Source organism: Oryx dammah, unplaced genomic scaffold (genome assembly GCF_014754425.2).
Source record: "Oryx dammah isolate SB20612 unplaced genomic scaffold, SCBI_Odam_1.1 HiC_scaffold_23, whole genome shotgun sequence".
Taxonomy (NCBI): domain Eukaryota; kingdom Metazoa; phylum Chordata; class Mammalia; order Artiodactyla; family Bovidae; genus Oryx; species Oryx dammah.
Window position 1 is genome coordinate 69,039,364 of NW_024070207.1, and position 18,570 is coordinate 69,057,933.

Genomic DNA, 18,570 nt, shown 5'->3' on the forward strand with positions numbered 1-18,570 from the left:
AGCCACCTCAGTTCATCATTGTACAGTAAAACACTTTAATAAGGCAAAGTTAGGATAAAGTTAGGATAATGACTGGGTTTTTAGGAAAAACTCTTTTCAATTAATTCAGATTTTAAACTCAGTGAAGTTTATTATCTTTAGGTACAATAATAGTCATTTGTTGTTCAGTCTCTGATTCATGTCTGACTCTTTACAACCCCGTGACTGCAGCATGCCAGGCTTCCACGTCCTTCGCTGTCTCCCAGAGTTTTGCTCAAACTCATGTCCACTGAGTCAGTGATGCCATCCAACCATCTCATCCTCTGTGGTCCTCTTCTCCTGCCTTCAATCTTTTCCAATTTCAGGGTCTTTTCTAATGAGTCAGCTCTTCGCAGTAGGTGGTCAAATTATTGGAGCTTCAACATCAGTCCTTTCTATGAATATTCAAGGTTGATTTCCTTTAGGATAAACTGGTATGATCACCTTGCAGTCCATGGAATCCAAGTCTTCTCTAGCACAGTAGTTCAAAAGCATCAGTTCTTTGGCCCTCAGCCTTCTTTATGGTTCAACTCTCTCAACCATACATGACTCCTGGAAATACCATAGCTTTGACTAGATGGACCTATGTCAGCAAAGTAATGTCTCTGCTGTTTAATACACTGTCTAGGTTTCTCATAGCTTTTCCTCCAAGGAGCAAGCGTCTTTTAATTTCATGGCTGCAGTCACCATCTGCAGTGATTTTGGAGCCCAAAAAAATAAAGTCTGACACTGTTTCCACTGTTTCTCCATCTATTTGCCATGAAGTGATGGGACTAGATGCTATGATCTTCGTTTTCTGAATGTTGAGCTTTAAGCCAACTTTTTCACTCTGCTTTCACTTTCATCAAGAGGCTCTTTAGTTCCTCTTCACTTTCTGCCATAAGAGTGGTGTCATCTGCATATCTGAGGTTATTGATATTTCTCCTGGCAATCTTGATTCTAGCTTATGCTTCTTCCAGTCCAGCGTTTCTCATGATGTACTCTGCATATAAGTTAAATAAGCAGGGTGACAATGTACAGCCTTGACATACTCCTTTCCTATTTGGAACCAGTCTGTTGTTCCATGTCCAGTTCTAACTGTTGCTTCCTGACCTGCATATAGGTTTCTCAAGAGGCAGGTCAGGTGGTCTGGTATTCCCATCTCTTTCAGAATTTTCCAGTTTCTTGTGATCCACACAGTCAAAGGCTTTGGCATAGGCAATAAAGCAGAAATAGATGTTTTTCTGGAACTCTCTTGCTTTTTCCATGATCCAGCGGATGTTGGCAATTTGATCTCTGGTTCCTCTGCCTTTTCTAAAACCAGCTTGAAGATCTGGAAGTTCATGGTTCACGTATTGCTGAAGCCTGGCTTGGAGAATTTTGAGCATTACTTTACTAGCGTGTGAGATGAGTGCAATTGTGTGGTAGTTTGAGCATTCTTTGGCATTGCCTTTCTTTGGGATTGGAATGAAAACTGACCTTTTCCAGTCCTGTGGCCACTGCTGAGTTTTCCAAATTTGCTGGCATATTGAGTGCAGCACTTTCACAGCATCATCTTTCAGGATTTGAAACAGCTCAACTGGAATTCCATCACCTCCACTAGCTTTGTTTGTAGTGATACTTCCTAAGGCCCACTTGACTTCACATTGCAGGATGTCTGGCTTTAGGTGAGTTATCACACCATCATGATTATCTGGGTCGTGAAGTTTTGTACAGTTCTTCTGTGTATTCTTGCCACTTCTTAGTATCTTCTGCTTCCATTAGGTCCATACCATTTCTGCCCTTTATTGAGCCCATCTTTGCATGAAATGTTCCCTTGGTATCTCTAATTTTCTTGAAGAGATCTCTAGTTTTCCCCATTCTGTTCTTTTCCTCTATTTCTTTGCATTGATGGCTGAGGAAGGTTTTTTTTATCTCTTCTTGCTATTCTTTGGAACTCTGCATTCAGATGCTTATATCTTTCCTTTTCTCCTTTGCTTTTTGCTTCTCTTCTTTTCACAGCTATTTGTAAGGCCTCCTCAGACAGCCATTTTGCTCTTTTCCGTTTCTTTTTCATGAGGATGGTCTTGATCCTTGTCTCCTGTACCATGTCACGAACTTCCCTCCATAGTTCATCAGGCACTCTGTCTATCAGATCTAGTCCCTTAAATCTATTTCTCACTTCCACTGTATAATCATAAGGAATTTGATTTAGGTCATACCTGAATGATCTAGTGGTTTTCCCCACTTTCTTCAATTTAAGTCTGAATTTGGCAATAAGGAGTTCATGATCTGAGCCACAGTCAGCTCCCATCTTGTTTTTGTTGACTATATAGCTTCTCCATCTTTGGCTGCAAAGAATATAATCAATCTGATTTCGATGTTGACCATCTGGTGATGTCCATTTGTAGAGTCTTCTCTTCCGATAACATATTACTTCCTGTCTATTTTATGTTTACTTTAAACTCTGGAAATGATGTTAGACAAAAATCAAATTCAAGTGATTTTCTTATTCAAGTTCAAAATGAGTTGTAAAGCAGCAGAGAGAACTCAAAACATCAACAACGGATTTGGCCCACGAATACTTAATGAATGTACAGTGCAGTGGTGGTTCAAGAAGTTTTTGCAAAGGAAACAAAAGTCTTGAAGATGAGGAGCATAGTGGCCGGCCATTGAAAATTGACAATGGCCAGTTGAGAACAGTCACTGAAGCTGATCCTCTTCAACTACATGAGAAGTTGCTGAAGAACTCAGTGTCGACCATTCTGCAGTCGTTTGGCATTTGAAGCAAATTGGAAAGGTGAGAAAGCTCAATAAGTGGATGCCTCATGAGCTGACCAAAAAATCAAAAAAAGTTGTCATTTTGCAGTGTCGTCTTCTGTTATTCTGTGTAACAACAATGAACCATATCTTGATCAGATTGTGACACGTGATGAAAAGTGGATTTTATATGACAACTGATGATAACCAGCTCAGTGTTTGAACCAAGAAGCAGCTCCAAAGCATTTCCTAATGCCAAACTTGCACCAAAATGAGGTCATGGTCACTGTTTGGTGTTCTGCTGCTAGTCTGATCCACTACAGCTTTCTGAATCCTGACAAAACTATTACATCTGAGAAATATGCTCAGCAAATCAGTGAGATGCACCAAAAACTGCAATGCCTGCAGCCAGCCTTGGTCAACAGAAAGAGCCCAAGTCTTCTCCATGACAATGTCTGACTGTACATTGCACAACCAATGCTTCAAAGGTTGAATGAATTTGGTTACAAAGTTTTGCCTCATCCATCATATTCACCTGACCTCTCATCAACTGATTACCACTTCTTCAAGTATTTTGACACCATTTTTTCAGGGAAAATGATTCCACAACCAGCAGGCGCAGAAAATACTTTGCAAAAAGTTTGTTGAATCCTGAAGCACAGATTTTTATGGTGTAAGAATAAACAAACTAATTTCTCTTTGGCAAAAATGTATTGATTGTAATGGTTCTCATTTTGATTAATAAAGATGTATTTGAGCCTAGTTATAATGATTTAAAGTTCATGGTCTAAAACCGTGATTACGTTTGCACAAACCTAGTACTACCCTTGGTATCATCAGGCATAGTGCTTTCTTGTGGCTTTAATATACATTTCTTTAATGGCTAATGATGTTGAATATCTTTGCTTGTACTTTGTTGCCATCCCTATGTCCACTTTGATGAAGTGTCTGTGCAAATGTTTTGTCCATTTTTTATTTGGACTGTTGTTTCTACTGTTTAGTGAGTTATTTATATATTCTGTATGAGACCTTTCTCAGATATATAATTTGCAAATATTTTCTCCCAGTTCCCTTAATAATATCTTATATAGAATAAATGTTTTAAATTTTAATAGATTTCAGTTCATCATTTTTTTCTTTATGGATTATGCTTTCGTTGTTATGTCTAAGAATTATTTGCCTAACTTAAGGTCATTAAGATTTCCCCGTGTTTTCATCTAAAAGTTATATTTACATTTAGATCTGTGCTCCATTTTGCATTAATTAATGTTTTGCATTTAAATGAAGTTTCATGATTTTGTCTGGTTGTTCCTACATGAAGGCTCTCTTCTGCCCATTGAATTTTCTTTGTTTCCTATTGCTGCTATAACAACTTTTCAAAAATTTAGTACTTAGACAACACAAATTTATTTTCTTGTGTTTCTAAAGGTCAGGAGTCCAAAATTAGATTTCACTGGATCAAAATGAAGGCATTTAACAGGATTGTGTTCCCTCCAGAGTGTCTTGGGAGAGGATCAGTTTCCTTGCCTTTTCTAGCTTCTGGACTTCTCTGATAGTTCAGTTGGTAAAGAATCCGCCTGCAATGCAAAAGATCGCCATTTAGTTCCTGGGTTGGGAAGATCTGCTGGAGGAGGAATAGGCTAGCCACTCGAGTATTCTTGGGGCTTCCCTTAGGGCTCAGCTGGTAAAGAATCCACTGCAGTTTTGATCCTTGGGTTGGGAGATCCCCTGGAGAAGGGAAAGGCTACCCACTCTAGCATTCTGGCCTGGAGAATTCTATGAACTGTATAGTCCACTGGGTCCCAGAGTCGGACACAACTGAATGACTTTCACTTTCACTTCTAGCTTCTAGAAGTCACCTGCATAGTTTGGCTTGAGGCCCCTTTCTCCATCTTAAAGCTAACAGCATCTTCAGTCTTCTTTACTCTTTAACTCTTGGATTCTATAGTCATACCGTTTTTTTCTTTACTTTGGTCCTCCTACTTCACACTTATAAGGACCTTTTTGATTTTATGTGGCCCACCTAGATAATCCAGAATACTCTCCCCAGCTCATATTCTCTAGTTTAATCACATCTGCAAAGTCCATTTTACCATGTAAGGTATCATCTTCTAGGTTCTGGATATTACTACATGGAAATATTTAGGGAGCCATTATTCTTTCTCAGATAGATAGTTGTATGTCATCATTTTCTGAATTCTGTTTCTTTGATCTATGTGTCTCTCCATTCATCAACACCACAATGCCTTCCGTATTGTAGTTTTATTGTATGTCTTAAAGAGAGGTAGTATGGTTCTTCTGATTTTTTTTCCAAAATTATTTTGGCTTTTCTAGTTTCTTTTCTTCAATCATTGCTACAAACAAGCTGGATGGGACTCTTAAATGGATTTTTAATAAATCTCTAGACCAATTTGGGGAAAATTGATGCCCCCTACTATGTTGATTCTTACAGTTGATGAACACAGTATATCTCCCCATTTATTTAGATCTACTGTAACTTATTTCATATGTATTTGTAGCTTTCAGCATATAGATCCTGTACATATTTGATTAGATCAGTGGTTCCCCTGATTTTGCTCTTCAGGGGACATTTGGCAGTATCTAGGGCTTCCCTGGTAGCTCACACAATAAAGAATCTGCCTGCAGTGCAGGAGACCCAGGTTCAATCCCTGGGTCAGGAAGATCCCCTGGAGAGGGGAATGGCAACCCACACCAGTGTTCTTGCCTGGAGAATCCCATGAACAGAGGAGCCTGGTGGGCTACAGTCCATGGGTCACAAAGAGTTGGACACAACTAAGTGACTGACACTTTAACACTTTAGAGGCATTTTATTGGTCACATTTATGCAGTGCTGGGGAGTGCTGCTAGCTTGTGGTCAGTAGAGGTTAGACACTAAACATCCTGAAGTACATAGAACAGCCCCTCCTATAGGAAAAAATTATCTAAAAGTAGTAAAGGTTGAGAAACCCTGGGTTTATACTTAAGGATCTGTTTTTGTGGGGAAGGGTGTTGTAAATTTTTAAAATTTTTGGTTTCCAGTTGTTAATTGCTTGTTTATTGATACATTAATAATTGTTTATTTATATTGCTCATTATAATGATAATTGTATTGGTAATTACTGATGTATTCGAAGTTTGGGCTACCATTTTATTTTTGAGAGCTGACCTGAGTTGAGTTTGTTTATCTTAATTTATTTATTTTTAAGTGGAAAATAATTGCTTTACAATATTATGTTGGTTACTTCCATATATCATCATGAATCAACCATAGGTGTACATATGTCCCCTTCCTCTTAAACCTCCCTCTCACATCCCACTCCATCCTCCCTCCACCTGCCCCCCACCCCGGCCCCCACAAGTAGTTAGAGAGCACCAGATTTGAACTGCTTCCTTGGGAACAGGGAATTCCCTCCAGCTATCTGTTTTACATGTGGTAATGCATGTTTCAATGTTGCTCTCTCTATTTGTCTCACCCTCTCCTTCCCCCAGTGTCCACAAATCTGTTCTCTATGTCTGCATCTCTGTTACTCCCCTGCAAATAAGTTCATCAGTACCATTTTTCTAGATTCCATATATATGCATTAATACACGATATTTGTTTTTCTCTTTCTGAATTACTTCACTCTGTAAAATAGGCTCTAGGTTCATCCACCTCGTTAGGACTGACTCAAATGTGTTCCTTTTTATGGCTGAGTAATATTCCATTGCATATATGTACAATGACTTCTTTATCCATTCATCTGTTGATGAACAACTAGGTTCCTTCCATGTCATAGCTAGTGGTCTTCCGTTTTATTATTTGTTTTCTGCTAGTTGTCTCTTTATTTTGTTGCTTTGTTTCACCTTTCCTACCATATTTTCCATTATTTGAACAGGTTTTACTATCCCATTTTATCTCTTGTGCCTTTTGGTCTATCTCTTTGTATAAGTTTTTAGTAGTTGCTCTAGGAATTATAATATACTTTTCACAGTCTACTTAGAATCAGTACATTATCACTTCAAGTGAAATGTAAAAACCTTACCACCCTCTAAGACCCCCTTTATGTTTACAAATCATTATATGTGTTACATCTGCATACACTAAAAACCCCATTAGTCAGTGTTTTAATTTTTGCTTTAAACCATCAAATGTATTTTTAGAACTTAAGAATCTGCTACTATATTTGCTTAGATATTTACCATTTCTGTTACTTTTCCTTCAGTCCTAATGTTCTGGGATTCATACTGCTTCTATTAGCATTTCCCTGAATATGAAAAATTTCCTTTAGCATTTCTTTTAGAGCAGGTCTGCTGTTAATTAATTCTTATTAGTTTTCTTTACTCTGAGAATGTGTTGCTATTCCCTTCATTTCTGAAGGCTAATTTGTGGTGATAGGATTTTGGTTGACAGTTCTTTTACCACTTGAAAAATGTCTCTTCCTGCTAGCCTCCCTGGAAATCTGTCTACAAATTGTTTTTCTCTTATACTTAATGTATTATTTGTGTCTAGCTCTTTTAGTAGTTTTTTGTCTTTAGCTTTCAGAAGTTTAATTTTGATGTGTCTAAGTGTGGATTTCTTTGGATTTATCCCTATTTATGGTTGCTCAGTTTCTTGAATTCTTTGGTTTGTCTTTGCCAAATTAGAGGAGTTTTTGTTTCTTTGAATACATTTTCCAGTTTCACACTTTTTCTCTTATTCTTCTGGTACTCTGAAAAGGAATGCTAGATCTTTTCTTATGATCCCTTAGGTTTATGGGTCTTATTTACTGTTTTTTTTTTAAGTCTGTTTTCTCTCTGTTGTTCATATTCAGTAATTTCTATTGTTCTGTCTTCAAGTTTACATATTCTTTCCTTTGTCCTCTTCATTCTGCCATGGATCCCATCCATTCAGGCTTTTTTATGTCAGTTATATTTTTCAGCTTCAGATTTTTTCATTTGCTTCTTTTATCTCTATTTGCTGAGACATTCTATTTTTGTTGATTTAAGCATGTTTATAAATGTTCCTTGAAGTACTTTTATGATAGCTACTCTGAAATTCTAGTCAGGTAGTTCTAATATTTCTGTCTATTGCATTTTCTTATTCAAGTTGCTATCTTAGGCATTCTTGGGATGATGAGTGACTTTTTTATCAAAACCTGGGCATTTGGGGTACCATGAGACTGGATCTCATTTAAATCTTTCTATTTAGCAGGCCTCTCATGGCACTGCTCTACAAATGGGTTTGAAAGTCCTGGTTCTTACCTTGGCCTCCATTGTTTCCTAGGGAAAGGGACTCATGACTCTAGGTGGGGTAGGAATTCAGGTGCCTCAGTAAGATGAAAGACAAGCTATGTACTGGAAGAAAATATTTATAAATCACATAACCAACAGAGGGCTATATCTAGAATATAAAGAATTCCTAAAATTCAGTAGCAAAAAACAATCCGAATATAGAATGCACAAAAGACACCAACATATTTTATCAGAGAGGATATATGAATCACAGAGAGTACATGCAAAGATATTCAACATCTTTGCTGTTATGGAAATGCAAATTAAAACCACAATGAAATATCACTACACACCTATTAAAATATTTTCAAAATTTAAAAAAACTGGGATGATACCAAATGTTGGTGAGGATGCACAGGAATTGGATCATTCATACTTTACTGGTAGTAATATAAAGTGGTACCAGCCACTTTGAAAGAATATGGCAGTTTGTTAAAAAGTTCAGTGTAGGCTTACCGTATGACTTAGCAATTACCCACTTAGGCATTTATCATAGAGGAATGAAAACATATGACCACCTGTATGAAAATGTTCATAACATCTTTATTAATAATAGCCCCAAACTAGAAACAACTGTAATATCCTTCAGATATGAATGAGTGGTTGAATAAATTCTGCTACATCCACAGACTAGTACTCAGCAGTAAAAAGAGATGAGCTACTGATAGATGCATCATCTTTGATGAAGGAATATAAATAAGTAGCATAAGGAAGTTCTTTTGTGGTGATGGTACAGTTCTATGTCTTGATTGTTGTGATGATTACATGGATTTGAACATGGGACAAAATTGCATAGAACCATATAGAAAACACATACAAACCACACACACACTAATACACATTTAAAAATGATGAAAACTGAACGAGTTCTATAGCCTAGTTAACAGCAATGTGCCAATGTACATTTTTGGTTTTGATATTGAACTAAAGCTATGTAATAGATGCCATCATTAGGAGATGCTGGGTGAAGGGTTATGAGTCTCTGTACTACTTCTGCAACTTCCTGTCAGCCTATAATTATTTCAAAATGAAAAGTTAAAAAATCACAGTTGTCTGAGATTATTTAAGTCTAGTTTTGCTGAAGGCAGAATATTAGGGAGAAATCAGTATTTGCCATCACTACCACCCTCAGTCCCAGAATCTACCCACCAAAGAGGGAGACCTGAGACATGGATTTGATCCCTGGGTCAGGAAAACCCCCAAAGTAGGGAATGGCAACCCACTCCAGTATTCCTGCCTGGAAAATTCCATGGACTGAGGAGCCTGGCAAGCTACAGTCCATGCGGCCACAAAGAGTCAGACATGACTGAGCAACTGAACACATCCTCAAGATATCACAAGATCAGTGGAAACCACATGTAATGGTATACTAATGGTCTTCTACATGTGATCTTTTCCATTTCTTTAGTGTTTTTCCTTTTCTTTTAAAAATTACTTTTATGGGAAAACTGACAGTAATCAACAATTATCATTACCAGTAGTGTATGTACTTAGCACTGTGCTAACTACAGACAGATGACATTCAAATTCTTTATATGCTTATAAGGATGCTCTCAATTTGACCAAATGTAAATACATTTTCAAAAAAAATAAAATTGCACAGTTTTCTTGGTGATACATTAGTTTCGGTGACAATTTACTCTAAGTATGGCAAAGATATAATAGGCTACGCATTGTGAGAATTGCATGCTAGCTGTAACTATTACTCTTTCTTGCACTCAAAAGTGTTGTGGTGTTTTAGTTGCTAAGTTGTGACTGATTCTTACAACCCCATGAATTGTAGCCTTCTAGGCTCTCTGTCCATTTGATTTCTCAGGCAAGAATGCTGGAGTAGGTTGCCATTTTCTTCTCCAGGGGAAGTTCCTGACCCAGGGATTGAACCCATGTCTCCTGCATTGCAGGCAGATTCTTTATCATTGAGCCACCAAAGAGTCCCTGGTATACTGGAATGCAAGTGAGGGGATTTAGCCTTATTATACAGAAAACCTGGAATCTGTTCAAATTTATTTAAATTACTTGTGCAAATTTATTTAAATACTTTTCAGCTGTTACCAGCTGTAACTGGTTTAAGTATTACACTTAAGAGTATCCATTTAGGGTGGTGGTGGTGGTGGTGGTGGTTTTGTCACTAAGTCTTATCCAACTCTTGCGACCCCATGGACGATAGCCTGCCAGGCTCCTCTGTCCATGGGATTCTTCAGGCAAGAATACTGGAGTAGGTTGCCATTTCCTTCTCCAGCCATTTTAAGGTACAAAAGTAATTAAATACTATTCGCCCTGCCTTATAAGCTGCTGATATGGTTATGGTATACTGGAAAAAAAATCTGAATTTCAAAGTAGACCTGGATTTTAATTCCAGCCCTGCTGCTCACTAAGTAAGTAAGTAAAGTCACTCAGTCGTGTCCGACTCTTTGTGACCCCGTGGACTGCAGCCCACCAGGCTCCTCAGTCCATGGGATTCTCCAGGCAAGAATACTGGAGTGGGTTGCCATTTCCTTCTCCAGGGGATCTTCCTGACCCAGGGATTGAACCCGGGTCTCCCGCATTGAAGGCAGACGCTTTAACCTCTGAGCCACCAGGGAAGCTGCTTACTAAACAACTCATTAAAAATCATAGAACCTGAGTTTTCTCAGTTTTAGAGGTAATACCCATTTCATTCAGCTCTCACATTTGTGATAGGTACCTAGGCACCATTGCTACCCCTATAGCTATTTTTACAAAATGTTTGTTTGTTGCAGAAGGTTTCCACTGAGTTATCCATACACATGCACCTGGAGATAAAGTGAGTGATAAATATATGATAAAAATTACAAATGCTGTGCTTTAAACTATAAAAAAAGAAAGGTTAGAAAATAGAAAGTGCCAAAAGAGCTGCAGATTTTAGAGAAGGCATCATGATGGGAATGAGATGCAAAGTGGGTTTTGAAGAACAAAGTGGAGAGGTAAATTGAGCAGAGAGACCATTTCAAGTAGAAGCAAAATGCCTAAGAATATATGATTATATGGGAATCAGAATTTAGAAATTTTTATGTTACTTGAAACCAACTATTTATTAGATTATTGTTAAGCACCGAGCCCATATCTCCGTACTGACCGAGAGGACAAGTCCACCACAGTAATGCAAAGGCAGGAAGGGAGTTTCATTTCTAGGGCGCTAGGGCCCAAGTCTCATCCCACACAGTGGAATCCGACAAGAGCCCCGAACAAAGGAGTATGGCTGCTTATATACAGGCAGTTCTTTGTCTCAATTACAGGGGTAGCTGGCGTTACATGATTGGCCAGGCGGGATGAGCGCATATCCTGTCTCATTTGGTTGGTGTGTATGGGGAGTTTTCCTAATTTGGTCAAGGGATGCTCTGTTAGGAAGACATGACTTGGGTCCTGTGCCGAATATACCTTGCTGAGCCTGTCATGGCCAGAGTTTGACCCCTAACATTCCCCCCTGTCCTTAGATCATATAGAGGAATCTTCCTCTTGATTTTGAGACACAGTTTGATATTGTTGCCGAAGCACAAACAGCTGCACTGTGTTTATACGTTTTTTTACAAAGGCTATAAGTCTATTAATAATACATGGACCAAAAGTTAGCATCAGTAAAAGCATTAGCAGGGGCCCCAGCAACGTGGAGATCAGAGTAGTCAACCAAGGGGACTGTTGAAATCAGGACTTGAACAACCCTTGCTGGGCCTTGTGTTCTCGTTTACGTTGGGTTAGTCCCTCTCTCACCTTGGCCATAGACTCTCTGACTATTTTTGTGTATTTCCCAGTGCCAAGGCCCATCATTAGAAGTAACGCAATCCCATGATTTACAAAAATAATTTTGTGTTTTCCCACAAGTCTTCCAGTTAGTTTTCTGGTGGCCTGGGCATGCCCAGAACCCTTGCATCCAGAGAAAACCCCTAGCCCAAGGCATATTTACTACTGGTCTAAGATCAAAGTACAAGTCTGGCCACCATGTATTTGGTGGATGTATTGCAGTGGTTGAGTTGAGCATCTCACGTGTTAGTCCATTTTGCAGCTTCCAGGTGATCCTGACTGGTTGATGCGGGCTCACGACGGCAGCCTCAGAGCAAAGCAGCATGGTCATCTACAGGACGGTCCGGACGACTTGTCGTGGTCCTGTTGGTGGCGGAGCCTCAGTTGGACGGGTGTAGAGAGGCTTTCCATTTTTTTTTGGCGTCTTCTTCTTCTGCTGGGGTGGCTTGACGTACATGGTTGCAATGCACCCAAGGCCTGATACCGTCGACCTTTAGGGCAGTTGGGGTGGTAAGAAGAACAACATAAGGACCCTTCCATCTAGGTTTTAGCGCCTTGGTGTGGTGCCTTTTGACCCATACCTAATCTCCTGGGCCAATATCATGGGAGGGGATAGTCCCTTTATTTTGACCTATGTTTATTTCTCGAAGCAATTTCCAAACACGAGAATGCACCTTACCTAAGGCCATCAAGGCCTCTTGGAATTGCTTCAACGTGGGGGGTGATAGTTTTTTTTCTTCTAAGATTGGACAGACAGGGGGAGGTCTCCCATATAGAATTTCAAATGGGGTTAGATTAAGTAGATAAGGAGTATTACGTGCACGGAAGAGAGCGAAGGGAAGGAGGGTCACCCAGTCCCCACCAGTCTCTATAGCCAATTTGGTTAGTTTTTTAGGGTCCGATTCATTTTTTTTTAACTTCCCCTGAGCTCTGTAGACTGTATTTACAATGTAACGTAACTTTTATTTGGTCCCCAGAGCTAGGGCAAGGCTCTGAACTATTTGACTCACGAAAGCAGGTCCATTATCAGAGCCAATGGTCATTGGCAGACCAAACCTGGGAACTATTTTTTTTTAAATCTTTTTCGCCACTATCATCGCGGTTTCTCCCTTTGTAGGAAAAGCTTCTACCCACCCCGAAAAGGTATCTACCAAGACTAACAAGTACCGGTAACCATATTTGCCTGGCCTTACCTCGGTGAAATCTATCTCCCAGTGTTGCCCTGGTCCTTCTCCTCAATACCTCAGTCCTGAATGTTGTCCTTTTCCTGGTTTTATCTGTTGGCATGCCTTACAAGCATGCATTATATCTCTTACAGCTGTTTGGTGCCGGGGGAATCACAGTCGTGCAGTTTGAAGGAGCTTCAGAGTCTTTTTTTTTTTTCCCAGATGAGTAGTCAAGTGTAAACGTTCACATAGTTGCCATCCCAAATGGGTGGGGAGTATCAAGTAGCCGTCTAAGTCTCGGTACCATCTATCTTCACCTTTTTGAAGGTTGGTGTTATCCTGGATCCAGGGAAGGTCAGAAGATGAATACTCGGGGGACGGGGGCAAGGTTCTCATACCTGGAGGGGGAAGTCCTATCGCCAGCACAGGGGTGATGTAGTCTTTATCAGCTGCCTTTTGAGCTGCCAGGTCGGCGGCGCGATTTCCTCATGCCGTAGGGTTTTTACCCTTCTGGTGTCCAGGTACGTGAACTATTGACATAGCCCGAGGCATCTGCATAGCCTCCAAAAGTCTACGGATTTCAGGCAAATTTTTAATTTCTTTTCCTTCAACAGTTAAAAACCCCCGTTCCCGATATATAGAGCCCTGGATGTACACCGTGCCAAAGGCATAGCGACTGTCAGTGTAAATGGTTATTCTCTTTCCTTTGGCCCTCTCTAGTGCTTGAATTAGGGCAATTAATTCTGCCTTTTGTGCGGAGGTGCCTGGGGGAAGGGCTTCAGCCCATATTGTCTGTCCAGAGTCATTTACTATTGTGGCTCCCGCCCGTCTCTGTCCATCTTTTATATAACTGCTCCCATCTGTAAACCATATTAGTTCATTGTTGTCCAGTGGCATATCTGTTAAGTCCTTTCGTATTGCTGTTACCCCGGCCAGTATTTCATCACAATTGTGGAGGGGGCCATCCCCCTCTGGATTGGGCAAAAGAGTAGCCAGATTTAAAGAACAAGGCGTTTGGAAATGTATCCGTGGGGTGTCGAGCAGCAAGGCCTGATAGTGTGTCAATCGGGCATTAGAAATCCATTTACCTGGGGGCTGTTTTAGAACTCTCTCTATGGCATGAGGAGTGTAGACCAAGAGTTTCTGTCCATAAGTCAGTTTATCAGCATCGTGGACCAAGAGGGCGGTGGCCGCGATAATACGGAGACAAGGTGGCCACCCTGTTGCCACTGGGTCCAGCCTCTTGGAGAGGTAAGCTATAGGCCGCTTCTATGGTCCCCATTTCTGTGTTAGTACCCCTTTTCCTATACCTCGTTTTTTCATCTATAAATAATTGAAAAGGCTTAGATGGGTCAGGGAGGGCAAGGGCAGGAGCTTCCAGCAAGGCTCGCCTTAGCTCCTGGAAGGCCTTTTTCATTGGCTCAGTCCATTTTTAGTCTTTATTTTCTTTTGTCTCTTCATATAAGGGCCTTGCCTTTTCTGCAAACCCCAAGATCCATAACCAGCAATACCCCATAGTTCTAGGGTTAGCTGGCTCAGGGATCTGGAGAATGGTTTCTTTCATGGCCTGTGTTAGCCATCTTTGGCCCTGTTTTATTTTGTAACCGAGGTATGTGACCTCTTGTTTGGCGATTTGGGCCTTCTTGGCACTGGCCCTGTAACCCAAAGTCCCCAAGGTCTGAAGAAGATCACCTGTTGCCTCTTGGCAGCTTGTTTCTGTAGTTGCTGCCAGCATGAGGTCATTGACATACTGCAGTAAAACAATAGTAGGGTGCTCAACCCGATATTCACGGTGATCTTCATCCAGGGCCTCATTGAACAGCGTGGGCGAATTTTTGAAACCCTGTGGTAAGCGAGTCCATGTCAGCTGTATGGGGGTCTGGCCACCGTCTTCTTGCCATTCGAAGGCAAAAATCTCTTGGCTTGCGGGGGCGAGGGGCAAACTGAAAAAGGCATCTTTCAAGTCTAAGACAGTATACCAGACATAGTTTGGAGGTAAGCTGCTTAGTAGTGTGTAAGGGTTGGGGACCGTGGGATGAATATCATTCACCTGTTTGTTGACTTTATGGAGATCCTGAACTGGTCTGAAATCAGTTCCCCCAGGCTTTTTCATGGGCAACAGGGGACTGTTCCATGGGGACCAGCACCTTTTTAGGATCCCTGCTTTCATGAGGCACTGTATATGAGGTGTAATTCCTTATCTAGCCTCTTGACTCATGGGATATTGTCTTACCCTCACCGGAAAAGCATTGGCCTTTAGCTCGACGATGATAGGAGGCCGCTGTTTGGCTAGTCTCATCCTTGCCGTTTCTGCCCAGGCCTGAGGGTATTTTTGAACCTATAACTGTACATCAGGGCTTATTGTTGTTGGGGCCTCCGGCAGATAGAGTCTGTATTCATTGTTTAATGCCAGAGACAGAACTTGAAGAGGATGTCCGGTCCCATCCAGGACTGACACCTGTCCATGGTCAAAATGAATTTGGGCATTTACCTTAGACAACAAGTTTCTTCCTAGCAAGGGTGCCGGACATTCAGGTATCACCAGGAAAGAGTGGGTCACCTGGTGGGCCCCCAAGTTTACATGCCGTTTTGTGGTCCATCCATATCATTTAGTCCCAGTTGCTCCCTGCACCCAACTGCTTTTCTTAGACATGGGTCCATCCTTTTGGTTTAGAACTGAGTACTGGGCTCCTGTGTCCACCATGAAGCCAACCGGTTTCCCCTCCACATTTATGGTTACCCAGGACTCAGGGAGGGGTGCCGAGCTTTGACCCCTCTAGTCGTTATCCTCTCCCGCATAGAGGATATGACTTTCTGGAGAAGGGGTCTCGTTCTTGGAGGTCCTGGGCCTCTCTTCCAGATTTTTTTGGGGGGCATTTATCTTTCCAATGTCTAAACTCTTTACAAAGTGTACATTGGTTTTTTTTTCAAGTTTACGCCTTACTGGTTTTTTTTTTTTTTTTTTCAATTTTTGAGTCCATCTTTTTCCCTTTTTGGACCTTGCCCTTGTTTTTAACCCCAGCAAAAAATATCTGGGCCAGTTCTTTTTGATTTCTATGGTTTTTTTCAGCTCTAAATTCCCTTTCTTCCCTTCTAATGTGATCCTCTCTTTCTTCCGGGGTCTCTCTATGATTAAAAACTCTCTCTGCTGCCCTCACTAGATCCTGGAGGGATTGCTCACTTAACCTCTCTACCTTTTGTAGCTTTTTTTTAATATTGGGGGCTGCCTGATTTACAAATGCTAACATAACAGCTGCTCATGACTCATCTGCTTGTGGGTCCATAGGGGTATATTGTCTAAAAGCCTCCATTAGTCTTTCAAGGAAAGCTGCTGGGCTCTCATTTGGCTCCTGCCTTACCGAATTTATTTTTGCCAAATTTGTTGGCTTCTTGGCGGCCGCTCTAAGGCTGGCCATAAGAGTCTGGCGGTACACCCGGAGACGCTCCCTACCTTCAGCGCGTTCGAAGTCCCAGCTGGGCCGCACCAAAGGGAACCCTTCCTCAGTAAAGTTAGGCTGTATTGTGGGCCTCCCATCTATCCCGGGCACATTCTTCCGGGCTTCTGACAGGATCCGTTCGCGTTCCTCTGTAGTAAAAAGCACCTGTAACAATTGCTGACAATCATCCCAAGTGGGATTGTGAGTGAAAAGAATAGACTCTAAAAGATCAATAAGTCCCTGCGGTCTTTCAGAAAATGAAGGAGTCTGGGTCTTCCAGTTATAAAGATCACTAGTGGAGAAGGGGCAATATTGATATGTCCATTCTCCATCCTCCCTGGCTGGCCCCGCCCAAACCAGAAATGCCCGAACAGTGGAGGAGGGAACTTCCGGTCTTCTTCCTCCGCCATGTTGGCTATTCCCCTCGTCTTTCCCCGAGTTCCCTGGGCGGGGCTTCCTTCTCGGAGAGGAGCCGAAGGCTTGGTTCCCCTCTGGGTTTCTCCCGATGAAACCTGTGGAACCTGTGGAAGCAAGGGTGGATGTGGATCCGCATAAGGGGGTGGGGACAATTCAGTCTCCAGGTCTATCAGATTAGGATACAGAGAAGATTCCTGGAACACTGGTTTCAGCTGCTTTTCATCCTTCTTTTCTTTTTTCTCTTCGGAAGCTTGCATGACTAGCACCTGTGGGCCTGGCAAGGTTACAGTTGGGGAGGAGGGACGGGGAGGTTTGGGAGGAGCAAGGACAAAGGGTTTAAGCCATCCTGGCGGGTTTTTCATTAGATCCTGCCAGACCAGAATTTAGGGAGCTTGGTCTGGGTGCCCGGCAGGACCTGGAGTGAGCACCTTCTCTTTGACCGCTCGAATAGTAGGCAGGCTGAAGGTGCCTTCTTGTGGCCAGCCGACATCAAAAGCAGGCCACTCGGCAGAACAAAAAGTTACTAACTTGCTTTTCTTCACCAGCAATGATAGATCTTGTGCTCTAGACTTGAAATCAGAGAAGTGGTCAGTTATCAGAGACAACGGTGTAGGAGTAGATTGCCCCATGGCCACAAGGAACACAAATAACAATGAGACTCACAAGGCTCACAAGGACAGTGCTGGCACACACACAGAGACACAGGGATGATACACAAACAAATTCCAGTTCTCAACAATCCTCCCTACACTGTTAGAAACCTCTTTTCCATTTTTTAAGTGTCTTACCGTCAGGACGTCCTCAGTGCCAGCTGCCTTCCCAGTACGTTACCGGGGACCCGGCCTCACGCTGGACTTGCCTCTGCCAGCTGCCTTCCCGGTACGTTACCGGGGACCCGGCCTCACGCTGGACTTGCCTCTGCCAGCTGCCTTCCCGGTACGTTACCGGGGACCCGGCCTCACGCTGGACCTGCCTCTGCCAGCTGCCTTCCCGGTACGTTACCGGGGACCCGGCCTCACGCTGGACTTGCCTCTGCCAGCTGCCTTCCCGGTACGTTACTGGGGACCCGGCCTCACGCTGGACTTGCCTCTGCCAGCTGCCTTCCCGGTACGTTACCGGGGACCCGGCCTCACGCTGGATTTATCTAGTAACCAGAGCCAGTTGCCTCCCGGCACGATACCGGGCCTCGGCCTTACGCTGAACTCAATCCAAAATTAACACCGGTGTTCAGAGCTCATATCTCCTGACGAGGTTACTCCCTTTTACCAGGAGAGTTATTCTCCCCGGTCGGATGGAAATCCCAGACGAGCCCCCAAATGTTAAGCGCCGAGCCCGTATCTCCGTACCGACCGAGAGAACAAGTCCACCACAGTAATGCAAAGGCAGGAAGGGAGTTTTATTTCTAGCGCGCTAGCGCCCAAGTCTCATCCCGCACAGTGGAATCCGACAAAAGCCCCGAACAAAGGAGTATGGCTGCTTATATACAGGCAGTTCTTTGTCTCAATTACAGGGATAGCTGGCGTTACATGATTGGCCAGGCGGGATGAGCGCATATCCTGTCTCTTTTGGTTGGTGTGTATGGGGAGTTTTCCTAATTTGGTCAAAGGATGCTCTGTTAGGAAGACATGACTTAGGTCCTGTGCCGAATATACCTTGCTGAGCCTGTCATGGCCAGAGTTTGACCCCTAACAATTATATTTGGGAAGTTATAAATCTTAAAGTTTTAAGCAATTTTTTCCATAGCATTGAGTTTTAAAAATATTCCAACATCTGCTGTTTGTTTTAATGGTATTAAATGTTACAGTACC

General features: G+C 42.1%; 1 protein-coding gene across 1 annotated transcript in view; it reads left to right on the forward strand.

The window, feature by feature from the left end:
* ABCB7 (ATP binding cassette subfamily B member 7) overlaps positions 1 to 18,570 on the forward strand; it is a 140,884-nt gene that overhangs the window by 91,237 nt on the left and 31,077 nt on the right. The window lies entirely within an intron of this gene.